Source organism: Tenrec ecaudatus, chromosome 16, assembly GCF_050624435.1.
Source record: "Tenrec ecaudatus isolate mTenEca1 chromosome 16, mTenEca1.hap1, whole genome shotgun sequence".
NCBI classification, from domain to species: domain Eukaryota; kingdom Metazoa; phylum Chordata; class Mammalia; order Afrosoricida; family Tenrecidae; genus Tenrec; species Tenrec ecaudatus.
This window is the reverse complement of record NC_134545.1, coordinates 30,618,965-30,632,350: the sequence shown is the minus strand read 5'-3', so window position 1 is coordinate 30,632,350 and position 13,386 is coordinate 30,618,965.

Below are 13,386 nucleotides of genomic sequence, written 5' to 3'. Positions count from 1 at the left end.
CCTCCCCACCAGGGTGATTTGTGCCCATCCTTGTCCTGGGGGGAGTGGAGGCCGCAGTGGATTCTGCGGGGGCACCGTGAGCTGTCAGGCACCAGGAGAGGGATCGGGTGGGTCCAACTTTTGTTTTCAGGGTGCGGACTTGCTCCCCGAGCCGGTGAGTTCCGGCCTCCAGTGGGCTGTGTTTGCTTTGGGGCTCCAACCACAGGAAGTGCCGGCCGTGGCATGAGCACAGGAGAGTGATGTCAGGCCAGGTGCTTCCTGGAGGTCAGGCCATGAGGCCGGCCCCGGAGGGCCGGGCTTGCCACTGAGGGACGGAGCAGTCACAACTGCTTTCCATTGTTTACAGAGGTGACTCTCTAGGCTGGCCAGCATGTCCCTCGGCCAGTGTGCAGCTAAAGGGTAATGCATGGTCAGAGCCGTCATTCCCATGGGATCCCGTCACCTCGGGCCAGTGACCAGAGCCCACTGAGCTGCAGAATCTGTCGTTTTTATGGGCAGCCGTTTCCTGAGGGCTCTGTCCTGAGAGGAGTCTGTTGTCTGCAAGGCTTGCCCCCAGTCCCACCCCGATGGCCTTTGCTGAGTGGCCTTGTTCATTTCCTTGTCTGAGCTTCGTTTTTCCTTCCTCCTCCTCCCCCCTCGCTCTTCTCCTTCCTTCCGCCCTCCCTCTCCTCCCTCCCTCTCCTTCCTTCCTTTCTTCTCCACTTCTAAGAGAAAATTGGTAGCACCCTGGCCATAAGCATGTAAAAACTTTGATAGGAAACTTCTTCAAAACAAGTCGGACCTGGCCTTGGCTTTCCAGAAACCTGCTAGAGTGACTGACTTTGGGGAACGGCCCTAAGTGACACACTTTCCCCCCCAAATAGTCTGTTCTCTGTGATGAGACGCTCCTTCCTTTGGCCTCGTGGGTGACTTATTGGGTCGCGAAGAACAAGATCAGTTTGCAGCCCAGTCCCTCCGTGGGTGGAAAGCCAGGCTTTCTGTCGCTGTGAGGGGTCCCCACTGCAGAATCCCACGGGCCGTCCTGCTCTGTCCTGTGGGGCCCTTCCCTGTAAACGGACAGCAACCCGGCGGCAGTGAGTTTTATGATGTGATTCTTTCCTTGCAGGGTATCATTTGTCTACTTGTTTGAGGTTTGTTCTTCGGATCCTGAAATGTATGCCAGAAAAAAATCCCCTTTCCAATCATTTGGTTTGACGGTGGTAATCCTTAAAGATCCTCCACCGCCCCCCCCCCCCCCGGGCCCCGCCGCCACTGCCTTATACATGTTTGTGATTTTAAAAGCTTTTGATAATTGGCAAAGTGACCAAACCCTCTGGTGTTATCGACTGGTGAGTGACCTTCTTCATTAATGTTTTCCAAGTTACAGCTGCTTTTCCCTATTTCTTCAACAGATGCTTACTTCCCAGGTGTGGAGTTCAGTAGGTCAGGGTCAGGCACTTCAGTGATGAGTGGGCACACACTGAGACACATACACGTCGACGCACACACGACACCCAGAAAGGCGCAGACGCATCGACACACACAGGGACACACACAGACACATGCATGTAGACACTAGGAAGAAGCACAGAGAGACATATATATGTAGACATGTAAGAACACAGAGATAATATAGAGGTAATACAGGTAGACACACAGAGGCACCCACGAGGACATACACAGATACATGGATATACACGTACAGCCACAAGATATAAGGGGGTACCCCCAAAAAAACAGAAGAAAAAAATTTCAAAGCTATGTATTTTTTTTTTTTACAAAACAACCTTATTACTCTCCATTACACTTGATACATTTGCCAAATCTGCGATTCCATTCTTGAAAACATTTCTCAAACTCATCTGTTTGGATGGCTGACAGTACCTCCCTCATTTTTTTCCTTCACCTCTTCTACTTCGTTAGATCGCTGTCCTTTCAGGTCCCTCTTCATTTGCAGTAACAATGAGAAGTCACATGGAGTGATGTCAGGTGAGTCAGGTGCGTGGGGCAAGAGAGGCTTGATGTTCCCCCCCCCCCAAAACTGGCGCACTGAGATGGCTGTGTGCGCAGATGCATTGTTGTGGGGGCAAAACCGTTCCCCCATTGGCCTCAAATCAGGCCTCTTTTGGTGACACACTCTTACACTATCTTTTCAGAACCTCTAAACAGAAAGTTTGATTGACATTCTGACTTGGTGGAAGGGACTCCAAATGCACTAGGAGCCAACATTTTCATCCATTCGGGAAGTTGAGGGACATCCAGAATGAGGTTTGCCATCAATCGACATTTTACCTTTTTTCAAACGAGAAAACCACTCACACACTTGAGTTTTTCCCATAGCGCTGTCCTTGTAACCTGTGTCCAACATCACAACAGTTTCTGTGGCATTTTCCAAAAAATTAAATAAATAAATTTAAAAATCCTTTTACTGAGGGCTCGTATAACTCTTATCATCTGTGGCATTTTTCCCAAGCAGGAAATAAAATTTCATAGCCGCACGCTGTTCTCTTCAATTGACCATCACAAAAAAGAGGTTCGAGTGAAACTGCTTTTATGAAAAAAATTTACTGTGACCAGAGAGAATCTTCCCAGGTGACACCACTGGGTGCATTAACTCAAACTGAGTTTCTCGATGCACCTAGCGGGAAAAATGTGTACCACGAAAGCTCCACTCTACCAAGTACAATTCCGTGTTTTGAGGGGTACCCCCTTGTTAAGACAGTAAGGTCACACACTTACACACAGACACGCAGATACATACATACACACATACACATTAAGACACACGGAGAAGCACCTGGCCTAGGGTCACTCTCCTGCCAGACACACAGACACCCACCCACACAGAGATGCACACAGATATCACGATCCCCTCACAGACACACATGGACACACTCAGGTAAGTGCAGGAAGGAGGGGGCCCAAGTAGGTGGGCCAGGAGGGCCCTCTGAGGAGTCCTGCCTGGAGGAGGTGAGCGGGGTGTCTGCTGCACATCTGTGGCCACAGACTGAGGCAGGCTGCGTCTCAAGGCCCTTGTCATCAGGGAGTCACGGGGAGCCCCAGATCTCTTCCTAAAGAGCAGCTTTTCAAATACAGACTTTGAGCACTGGCTGCGATCCAGGCTGCATTGCATCTAAGAGGATCCCTGGCGGCACAACGGGTTAAGCTGTCACCACAGGGTCAGTGGTGCAAACCAATCGTCCTCAACTCAGGAGAATGATGGGCCACTGTGGTTCTGTAACAATGAACAGCCTTAGAAACTGGAAGGAGCTGTTTCCTATCCGGTACGGTTGTTACGAGTCAGCATTGACTTGATGGCAGTGGGTTTAGTTCTTCTAAGTCTGTCCGACCCCCCACAAGGGACCTGGGTCACCCCATGCCCATGTGCAAGGCGTCAGGCAGTCTCGCTGCTGAACTTTGTCCCCAGCACAGCCCTCGATTCCTTCTCCTTTTCACCCCACCACACACAGCCCCTCTGTCCCCTCCGGTCCCCTGGGCACCTGCCCAGCAGGGTTCTAAGGCGGCATTGTGTCTCAACATGATGGCTGGGGACCACGGAAAGATGTTTTTTAAGTGGAAGCTAGCCCAGTGCAGGGTACAAGTGGAAAAGGAATGAGGTGCAGAAAACAAAGCGGTTTTCAGTGGGCTGATCTGAATCATAGGTGTCTTACACAATCAAATACAATCAAGGGCGGGGCCTCGCTTTCTGCAGAAATCAGCCGCCAGAAGCTGGTGTTCACGTCGGTCCCCAAACCAGCCTCCTGTGTGCAACTTGAAGAGCTGTCACACACCACTATATATATATATATATATATATATATATATATATATATATATATATATATATAAAATAGTTCAAGGATCATTTGTTGACCTTTAGGAGGATCTAATAGGATCCCTGTTGGGGCACCATGCCCGGCCCCAAAGTCCACCTTCAGCATTCCCTGGAGACCTTGCCACTCCATTCCCTTGCTGTTCCACTGTATTCCCCTAGTGCTTTGCCTCGGTGTGGTGGGATCAGGTCGGGCGCAATACCCACACTGTGTCTCCAGTGTTGTCCCCCGCAGGGCCATGGATCAGTGAGGGGCATCATGGCTCATAGTGGGGCCGGCCATGTGGTCCTCTCTGTGGACTGGCTGCTCTAATTGGGGTCATTGTCCTCAAGGCCTGGTGATGCACCACTCTAGAGAGAGACCAGTGCCACCTTATGAGAATAGGCCCACTCAGATTCTAAAGTTTCTCCTTTTGGAAGGACACAGGCAAAGGGGGTGAGGGCTTGAGCAAGGGGTGTTGTGCTAGAAGCAATCTCAAACCAGAGCATGAGCCCCCATTACAAGGCAGGTTTATGGGTTGATATGTGCCCTCGCCCCTCCAAAGGTTCAGTTCAAGTCCTAGTCTTTGGTCCTTCCGAATGAGACCTCATTTGAAAATCAGCCACTGCCTATGTAGGTGGGAGCCCTGGAGAAGCAGTGGGTACGGGGCGGGGCTGCTCGCCTGCCAGTCACTCCGCAGAGGCAACATGAGGTGGGGCCTCCATGCAGATTTGCAGCTGGGAAACCCTAGGGAGCAGCTCTCCCCTGTCCTGCAGGGGTCCCAGTGCGTCCCAGTCGACTGGATGGCATGGGATGGTGCTGGTCATGCTGGAATCAGAGGAGCCCTGGTCCAGAATGACTGGTGTCTCTGGGAACAAAGAGCCACACACAAATGTCATGTGAAGACCCCATCATGGGGGAGAACAACGAATAACCTTCTATGAGCTTCTATTCCAAGAGGCCATTGCCAGGTGTGCCTCCTCAGACGCCCCCTTCCTACTCCATGGATATTGAGATCAATGTTCTTCCCAGGGGCTGCTCTCCTAGAGGAATGGGGTGTGCTTTCGAAGATGCTAGTCACTATCTGAAAGCGGGAGCATAGTGCCTTCCGAGATCCCCTGAGAATACTGAGAGTGACACCAGCTGTGAGTTGGGATGAAGAGGTAGGAATCTTCATCACAAGAACTTTTGAGAACCCCCCACTCCACTACTACGGGTTGAGAGCCTGCCCCTCTCGTCCCTCAGTGCCCGCAATGAGAAGAAAATCCGGGGAATGTGTCGAGGCGGCACTGGGCTGGGTTCGGGCTCTCGTCCGCCACCATTTTATTTATTCTTCATCACTGGTATCTAATCTTGCCTTGTATGGTCAGCCCAGGGCTTTCCCAATTTGAAGGCATGTCCACGTTAGTTGGGAAACTCCCTGGAAATGAGAGCCCTAAGCTGGCAATTCGAGCCCACCCAGAAGTGCCTGCCAAGGTGCTTCTCTTCAAAGCAGCCACTGAGAAGCCCCCCGGAGCCCAACTCTACTCGGACAGACACAGGACTACCACCTGCTGGAGCTGGCGTGACTGCATGGAATCCAACGGCAGTCAGGAGAAGTCTTCCCTTGCAATGCTCCACCCACCCGCATGGGTCCCCAGTACTGGCTACAGAGACCGGAAGCGGAAGTGAGCTCAGGAGGCGGGGCAGAAAGAGAATCCGGAACAGCCCGGAAGCTCTTGCGCTACAGCACTGTGCCAGGTCTCCCCCACAGCCTCGCGGTGTCTGAACTCACGAGGACTTGGGCAAGGATCCTTAGAGACGCTTGCTGGGGTCGTCAAGGTGGGTCCGAGTCACCGCGATGACCACACACGACACAACGAAACGCCGCCCAGTCCTGCGTCAGTCACGCTCACGATGGTCGTTATGCTTGAGTCCATTGTTGACCACTGTGTCAAGACATCTCTTTGAGGGGTCGGGGGTGGGGGGGCGGTATTCCATTTTCCTCCTGACTCTCTACCAAGTTCATATTCATCCCACACTCTGGTTATTACTGGATATTTGCAGGGAGTGGTGCTTTATCAACAAAGGGATGTCCCTAAAACTTTGCTACAGGAACGTCATTTAGATCAACGCTACTTCGAGGCAGCTGCAATTCCCTAGCTGTATTTCTGAGTGCTTCCAACCTGAAGGGCTCACCTTCGGACACTGTCTCAGACAATCATCAAACGTTTTCCAATGGCTACTCCCCCAGATTAGCCATCGGAACTGGTCAACATCCAACCATTTCGGGAGTCAGCAGGTGAGCAAGAATCACTGGTCCTGAAAGAAGTGCAAGCTGCACTGAAAACATTAGCCAAAAACAAGGTTCCAGGAATTGATGGAACCCCCACTGAAACATTTCAACAGGCTGATGAGGCACTGGGAGCACTTCCTTGTCTATACTAGGAAATTTGGAAGACAGCTCCTTGGCCAACTGATTAGAAGAGAACCTCATCTGTACCGAGTCCAAAGAAAGGCTTTCCAAGAGACTGGTCAAATCATAGAGCAATAGCATTGATAACACACGGAAGTAAAATGTTGCTGAAGATTCTGGAATAATGGCTGCAGCAGAACATTGACAGGGAGCTGCCAGTGGTTCAGGCCAGATTCAGAAGCGGACGTAGAAGAAAGGATATCATTGCTGAGAACACCAGAAAGATGTTTCCTTGCGTTTTATTGACTATGGCAGCGCATTTAACTGTGTGGATCATAACAATCTATGGATAGCCTTGAGAAGAATGGGAATTCCAAGAACATTTCATTGCGCTCATGAGGAACTTGTACATGGATCAAGAGGCAGTTGTACAAACAGAGCAAGGGAATACTGCTTGGCTTAAAGTCAGGAAAGGTGTGTGTCAGGGTTGTGTCCTCTCACCGTACTTATTCAGTCTGAATAGTGAGCAAATACTCAGAGAAGCTGGCTTATATGAAGAAAAATATATGAGAGTTGGACATTGACGAAGGAAGATTGAAAAATGGAGGCATTTGGCTGATGATGCTCGTGAAAACTATTGAAAGTCCCATGGACTGCCAAGCAACAAGTAAATCCATGTGGGAAGAAACACGGCCGGAATGCTCTTTCCTTTAAAGAAAGGGTGGTGAGACTTTATCTCACGTACCTACTTTGGACATGTTGACAGGCAAGACTAGTCCCTGGAGGACAGAATACTTAATAAAGTAGCAAGATATCCCAAAAGAGGAAGACAAGATGGATTGACCCCATGGCTGCAACAATGGAGTCAAGCTTAGGAACAGGTGTGAGGTTGGTGCACGGCCAGGCAGTGTTTCATTTTGTTGTCCATAGAGTTGGCACCTCACAACAGCAAACCCTCAGAAAGGACCCACCTATTCCTTCTTCCTAGTCTGTCTTAGTCTGGAATGTTTGCTGAAGCCTGCTCCCCATGGGTGATATGTCATGAGTTAGGTGTAGGGTTGCCCAGCCGCTCCACTGGGAGCAAGAAGAGCCTGTCTCCTTCTGTAAAGATTGACAGTCTCTGAAGCCCTTTGGGGCAGTTCTCCTCTGTTTCATGGAGTCACTGGGAGTTGGAATTGACTCCACGGCTGTGGGTTTTGGCAAAAAGTCATGAGCTGTGAGTGCCCTGAAAAAAATCCACTCCCACTTCTGTACCTTCCTTCCAGTACTCTGGGCCACAGCCCAACTTTATGTCCCAAATAGGAAAAGGCAGTTGGATTTATACACTCACACTTTGTTCGTTGTCACCTTGATTTATGAAAAAGTAACATTAATTCGTTGGGTAACAATGGCTCCGAGTTTGCCTGGCAGCCTGGGAGGCTCATAAAGCCGCCCATTAATCTTGGGGGGGCGAGTGACATCAATTTGTGCCGACACTGGTTTTCAGTGCTGCGTGTGCTGTTGAACGCAAGGCACAATGACTTCGCGTCGGGCTGTGTTAAGTAGCTCCCCCAAACCGAACCTGCGTGTTTTTCCTAGGGAACGTCGTGGCACACGATTACTTGTCCAGGGTCAGACATCCACCCTGGTCCCTCCAGGGCCATTGCAAAAGCTGTTGCTTTTAAGATGGGGCTGCCACTCAGAAGGGTCACCTCCAGGCAGGGGCTCTGTGTGTGTATGTGGTGGGGTTGGGGGGTGGTGGGGGGTGGCTCCTTTCTCCAGCAGCCAAGAAAGAACACTTGAAATGCTCAAGAAGGAAGCCTGGCTAGAAGTTGTTCCTGTTTTTTGGTCTTGGTGAATTCAAGGATATTTTTCAAATGTTTCTCCCACTTGAGCTGGGAGGTGCTGGCAACAGCCTCCCCTGCCCATCGGAGCACACCCTGCGCAAGGCTCGGGAGAGGATGACTTCATGAAAGGAGAACTCACAACGGCACTTTCTTGCTTTTCTGTTCTTTTTTTTCCCTTCCTGATTTCCCAAGGGAAGGCTAATCTTTGGAAACACAGTGCCCGTGCCGGGAGCCAATAATCTGAAGTACAAGGGGACTCGAGGCTGTTTCATTGTTGGGACTGCGCCATGCACTTTGTTTGCGTTGCCTGTCATTTTCCCTTCAGGAAAGCTCTGGGCTCCGAGTGTGGGTACATTTGTCTTGCACCCCCTGTTTTGGGCCTTCCCCTCATTGTCCCACTGCCTTTTTTAATGGCTGTGACTGCAGTCGAGCAAACGGGCCTTCTGGTTTCGTGTTCTCAGTCCTGCTCTGCTCCAAGGACTCTGCCAGGACTCCTGGGCAGCAGGTACCGCCTGGATTCATTTCTAAAGGCTGCTGGAACACAGAACCACACACTGGGAGGCTGAAAACACCAGGGATGGCTTGTCCCACTGCCCCAGGGCCTCTTACTTGGATGGTGGCAGGGCCATGAGCTCTCCCAGGGCAAGGGCCTTTCTAGTCTCTCCCAGCTTCGCTGTTGTCATCAGGTGCCACCACCTCAGTTCTGACTACAGAGACTCTCTGCACCGCAGAGCAAAACCCTACCCGGTCCTGCATCGTCCTCACCATTGACACCATGGCTGCAGTCACTATGTCAACCCGGCTCCCTGAAGACTTCCCTCTTGTTTGCTGGGCCTCCACTTTACCAAGCATGAAGCCCTTCCCTAGGGACGAATCTCTCCTGGTCACATGTCCAAAGTACAGGAGATGAAGTCTCACCATCCTCACCTCTAAGGAGGTACTTCTTCCAAAACAGATCAGTCTGTTCTTCTGACAGTCCGTGGTGCTTGGGTATTCTTCCCCAGCACCGCAGTGCAGATGCAGTGCCTTTACTAGTCCACTGGAAACCATTGCCCACTAAGGGGTCCGAGCCTCTGAAGTGGTCTGCTCTGCTTTGAATTGTGTTGCTCAACCCCAATGCCTGCTGCTAACTGAAAAGTGGCCCTAGGTGGTCCAGCAGCTGCTCCAAGGGAGAAAGACACAGCTGCCTGTTCCTGGAGAGACCGACAGTCTCAGGTGTCCTTAAGAAGCAGGTCTCCTCTGGCCCCTGGGGCCCCTGCCAGTCAGAATGGGATGGATGGCAGTGGCTGTGTTCTTGCAGATGTTGTCCCACTTGGGACGAGTGTTTTCTCCAGCATGCTCATGATGCTGGTGTAGGTGGCCCTGACAGCAGTCCATTCTGAGATTGGACAAACAGGGGAAACCAGCAAGCAGAACTGGAAGATAGATGCTATGTGAAGACCAACAGGATATTGGTTTAGGTTGTTTCTTGATTTTGTTTTTCTGTATATGAACTCCAGGACAGGTAAATCTATTGATACAGTAACTGAATTCATAATTACCTATTAACATGGCAGGGGAGGTTGGGGGGGAAATGGGGAGCTAACAACAATAACTATAAGATAGTTATAGTTTATTACATAGTAGTAATAACTATAATAACTTGGTTTTGTTTTGCTTTGTTTAGTTTTTGTGTTTATTATTGTTTTTGCATGTCTATCTAGATAAGATAGATGGGATAAACAATCCGGAGGAGAAAACAATGGGGCTGACGGTTACAGGGGAACACGGGAGAGGGGGAGGCAGGGGAAAGGAAGAGGGGAGCCAACAAACCAAGGTACAAAAGGAACAACAAATGATTTAAAATCGATGGTGAGGAGGGAACAACAAATGATTTAAAATCGATGGCGAGGAGGGCATAGGATGCCCGGTAGGGCTTGATCAAATGCAGTGTAACCAAGAGGAATTAATGAAAGCTGAATGAAGGTGAAACATGATAGTGAGACAAAAGTAAAATGAAATAGAGGAAAGAACTAGTAGGCAAAGGACATTTATAGAGGTCTAAATACATGCATGTGTATATGTAAATATATTTATATATAACGATAGGGGAATAGATCTATGTCCATAGATTTCTTTGTTAAGTATTAAGGTAGCAGACGGACATTGGACCTCTACTCAAGTACTCCCTCAACACAAGAACACTTTGTTCTAATAATCCGGCCTTCTGTGATACTCACCTTCCTGACAGGATTGCTGAAGACAAAGCGGGTGAATAAGCAAATGTGAAGAAAGCGGATGGTGCCCAGCTATCAAAAGAGATAGCGTCTGGGGTCTTAAAGGCTTGAAGATAAACAAGAGGCCATCTAGCTGAGAAGCAACAAAGCCCACATGGAAGAAGCACACCAGCCTGTGTGATCATGAGTTGTCAATGGGATCAAGTTTCAGGCATCAAAGACCCAGAACAAAACATCATATAGATGTGAATGAGGGGCAGGATGGGGTGGAAACCCAAAGCCCATCTGTAGACAATAGGGCATCCCCTTACAGAAAGGTTACAAGGAAAAGATGAGCCATCAGGGTGCAGTGTAACAGTAATGAAACCTACAACTTTCCTCTAGTTCTTTGATGCTTCCTCCCCTGCCCCCCCCCCACTATCATGATCCCAATTCTACCTTAAAAATCCTGGCTAGACCAGAGCATGTATGTGGGTACAGATAAGAGCTGGAAACACAGGGACTCCAGGACAGGGAACCCTATCAGGACCAATAAGGAGAGTCATGATCACAAGAGGAGAAGGGGAAGGTGGGAGAGAAAGGGGGAACCGATCACAAGGATCGACATATAGCCTTTCCCCCACCCAGCCAGGGAGACAAACAGCAGAAAACCCTGATTTTTGATGGTTTGGCAATTAACGTAGCCAACCCCATGATGATATCTGATGTAATGTAGGCACTTCTGTGCAGGGGTGTGACCTCCTTCCAAATACACTGATGTTCTGACCGAGCTCTATTGCCTCTTGCTGGATCGGAACCTTGCATCTGACTTGATAGTCAGCCTACAGTCTGACTTGCTGGTTTGGGGTTCGTCAGCCTCTGCAGAAGAATTAGATGGTGTCCAGTTACCGCGGCAGTAGTGAGCATTTTAAGCAAAGATTCCATAGAAGGATCCTGATCAAAAGGAGGGAATACAGAACACAATATCAAATTCTTGTGGACTCTAGTCTTGCTACAGTCCTAAAGAATGGATTTACCCCTAAAACCCTTGCCCTGAGATGATCTTTAAACCCAAAACCAAAAATATCCCCATGAAATCGTCTTAAAACCAAAAAACAGTTGAACTGAGTGAGTAAACGTCGTCTTCCTTGAGCATCGTGTTCTTTTATGAACTATCAGGATGGGAACCTGAGGCGCAGTGAGTTTGTGTTCATTGGAGAGGAACACTCAGGAGAAGAGAGTGAGGATGCTTTCCTAACGGGAAGACTGTAACCAGTGTCTTGGGATTGTGTATGAAGGAATGGCGGAATTGGTGTAGGTAGTTGTTTGTAGCTATAGATCCTCAACATCAACAAAAATAAATAAATGTTTAAAATAAGAAAAAAGAAACATAAAAGTACAAACAAACTCACTGCCGTTGAGCCACTTCTGAGCCTTAGAGACCCAGGGGGCAGAGTAGTCTGCCTCTGTGGGTCCCTGGGGCTGTCAATCTTTACAAAAGCACCAAGCCTTATCGTTCTCCCTCAGACCGGTTAGTGGATTTAAACTGCCCGTCTTGTGGTTAAGGGTGGGGTTGTTAACCTCCAGGTCAGCGGGTTGCAACACACATTGCTCCAAGGGGGAAAAGTGAGGCTTTCTACTCTCACACCGAGTTATAGTCTCTGACCCACAGGGGCAGTTCTCCCCTGTCTTACAAGGTCTCCCTGAGTTGGAATTAACGTGATGACAGTGAGTTCACTATCTCGGTTAGCAGCCCAGCATCTCACACCCAGGATCATCAGGGCATCTGAAATAGACACGTTCATAGAAAAGAAAGTCCTGCACGTCCCTTCGAATAATCGAACACTTGAGATCCAAAGGGCAGCATGTATCACACAGGCCAAGTTCATGAGAATCAAGGAAGAAGGAGGAATGGGAATAGGAAACACAGGGAGGAAGTGGGATGACTGAGGTGACATTGTGAGAGCCATCAAGGCCGTGAAACAGAGTGTGTATGGATTGTTGAATGGTCGACCCTGATCTACTCTGTAAACATTCATCCAATTCACAATAAAAATTTAAAGCTTAAAACTAGTGCAAGAGTCACTGGAGGATATAAGAGGTGGGAATGGGAGCCGTTTAATGGGAGCCCTTTAAAGCAAAAGACCTGGAATTAGATACCAAAATGGTGAGGGTCATACACAGAGCATGAACTTAATGTCACTGAATTGTCCTTAAAAATAGTTAAAACGGTACGTTTTACATTAGTTATCTTTCACCACAATCCTAAAAAGAACAAATCAAAATCTTGCCATTCATTTGATAGACCCCGCTGTGCGGGGCCGTTGTAATCCCCCTGTCGGCCATTAATGAGTGCTTGCTGCCCCCTAGTGGTGGGAGGAACAAGGCCGTTAGATTGTATTTCATGAAGTCCAGCATGTGTTGTCAAAACATACTTTAATACACAAATTCCCTATTTAAAAAAAAAAGTCCTAGTGGCATAGTGGGTTAAGTGTTACATTGCTCACCAGAAGGTCTGTGGTTCAAACCTATCAGCTACTCTGCAGGAGAAAGCTGAGGCTGTTTGCTTCTGTGTAGATGTACAGCCTCTGAAGCCCGCAGAAGTTCCACTTAGTCTGAGAGAGCTGCTGGGAGTCAGAATTGATCCCCACTCATGGAAACCCCGTGTGTGTCAGAGTAGAACTGTGCTCCATGGGGTTTTTAATGGTTGCTCGTTTGATTGTTTTTTGGTTTTGGTTTGTTTTTAAGAATTAGATTGCCAGATATTTCTTGCCAAGTACCTCTGGGTAAACTTGAATCTTCAATCTTTGGGTTAGCCGGCAAACACATTAACTGTTGCAGAAGCCAGGGATGCCTGGGTTTACCTTGCATGAGAGCGTGTCAACAAGTTTATGGACTGAAAGCTCCTGAATTTTTTCTAGTAACTTTAAAAAAACAAATCAATGTATGGGGGCTCATACAACTTTCATCACAATCCGCACATACATCAGTTGTGTAAAGCACACTTACATATTCGTTGCCCTCATCATTCTCAAACTCACCCTCTGCCTGGGTTCCTGGAATCAGCTCTTCATTTTCCATTTCCCCTCCCCCTCCAGTAACCTTTTGAAGTCCCATGTGGTACAAGATGTATCCTGTGACCTGAATTGCCCATGTATTCTACCCACTGCCGCTGAGTT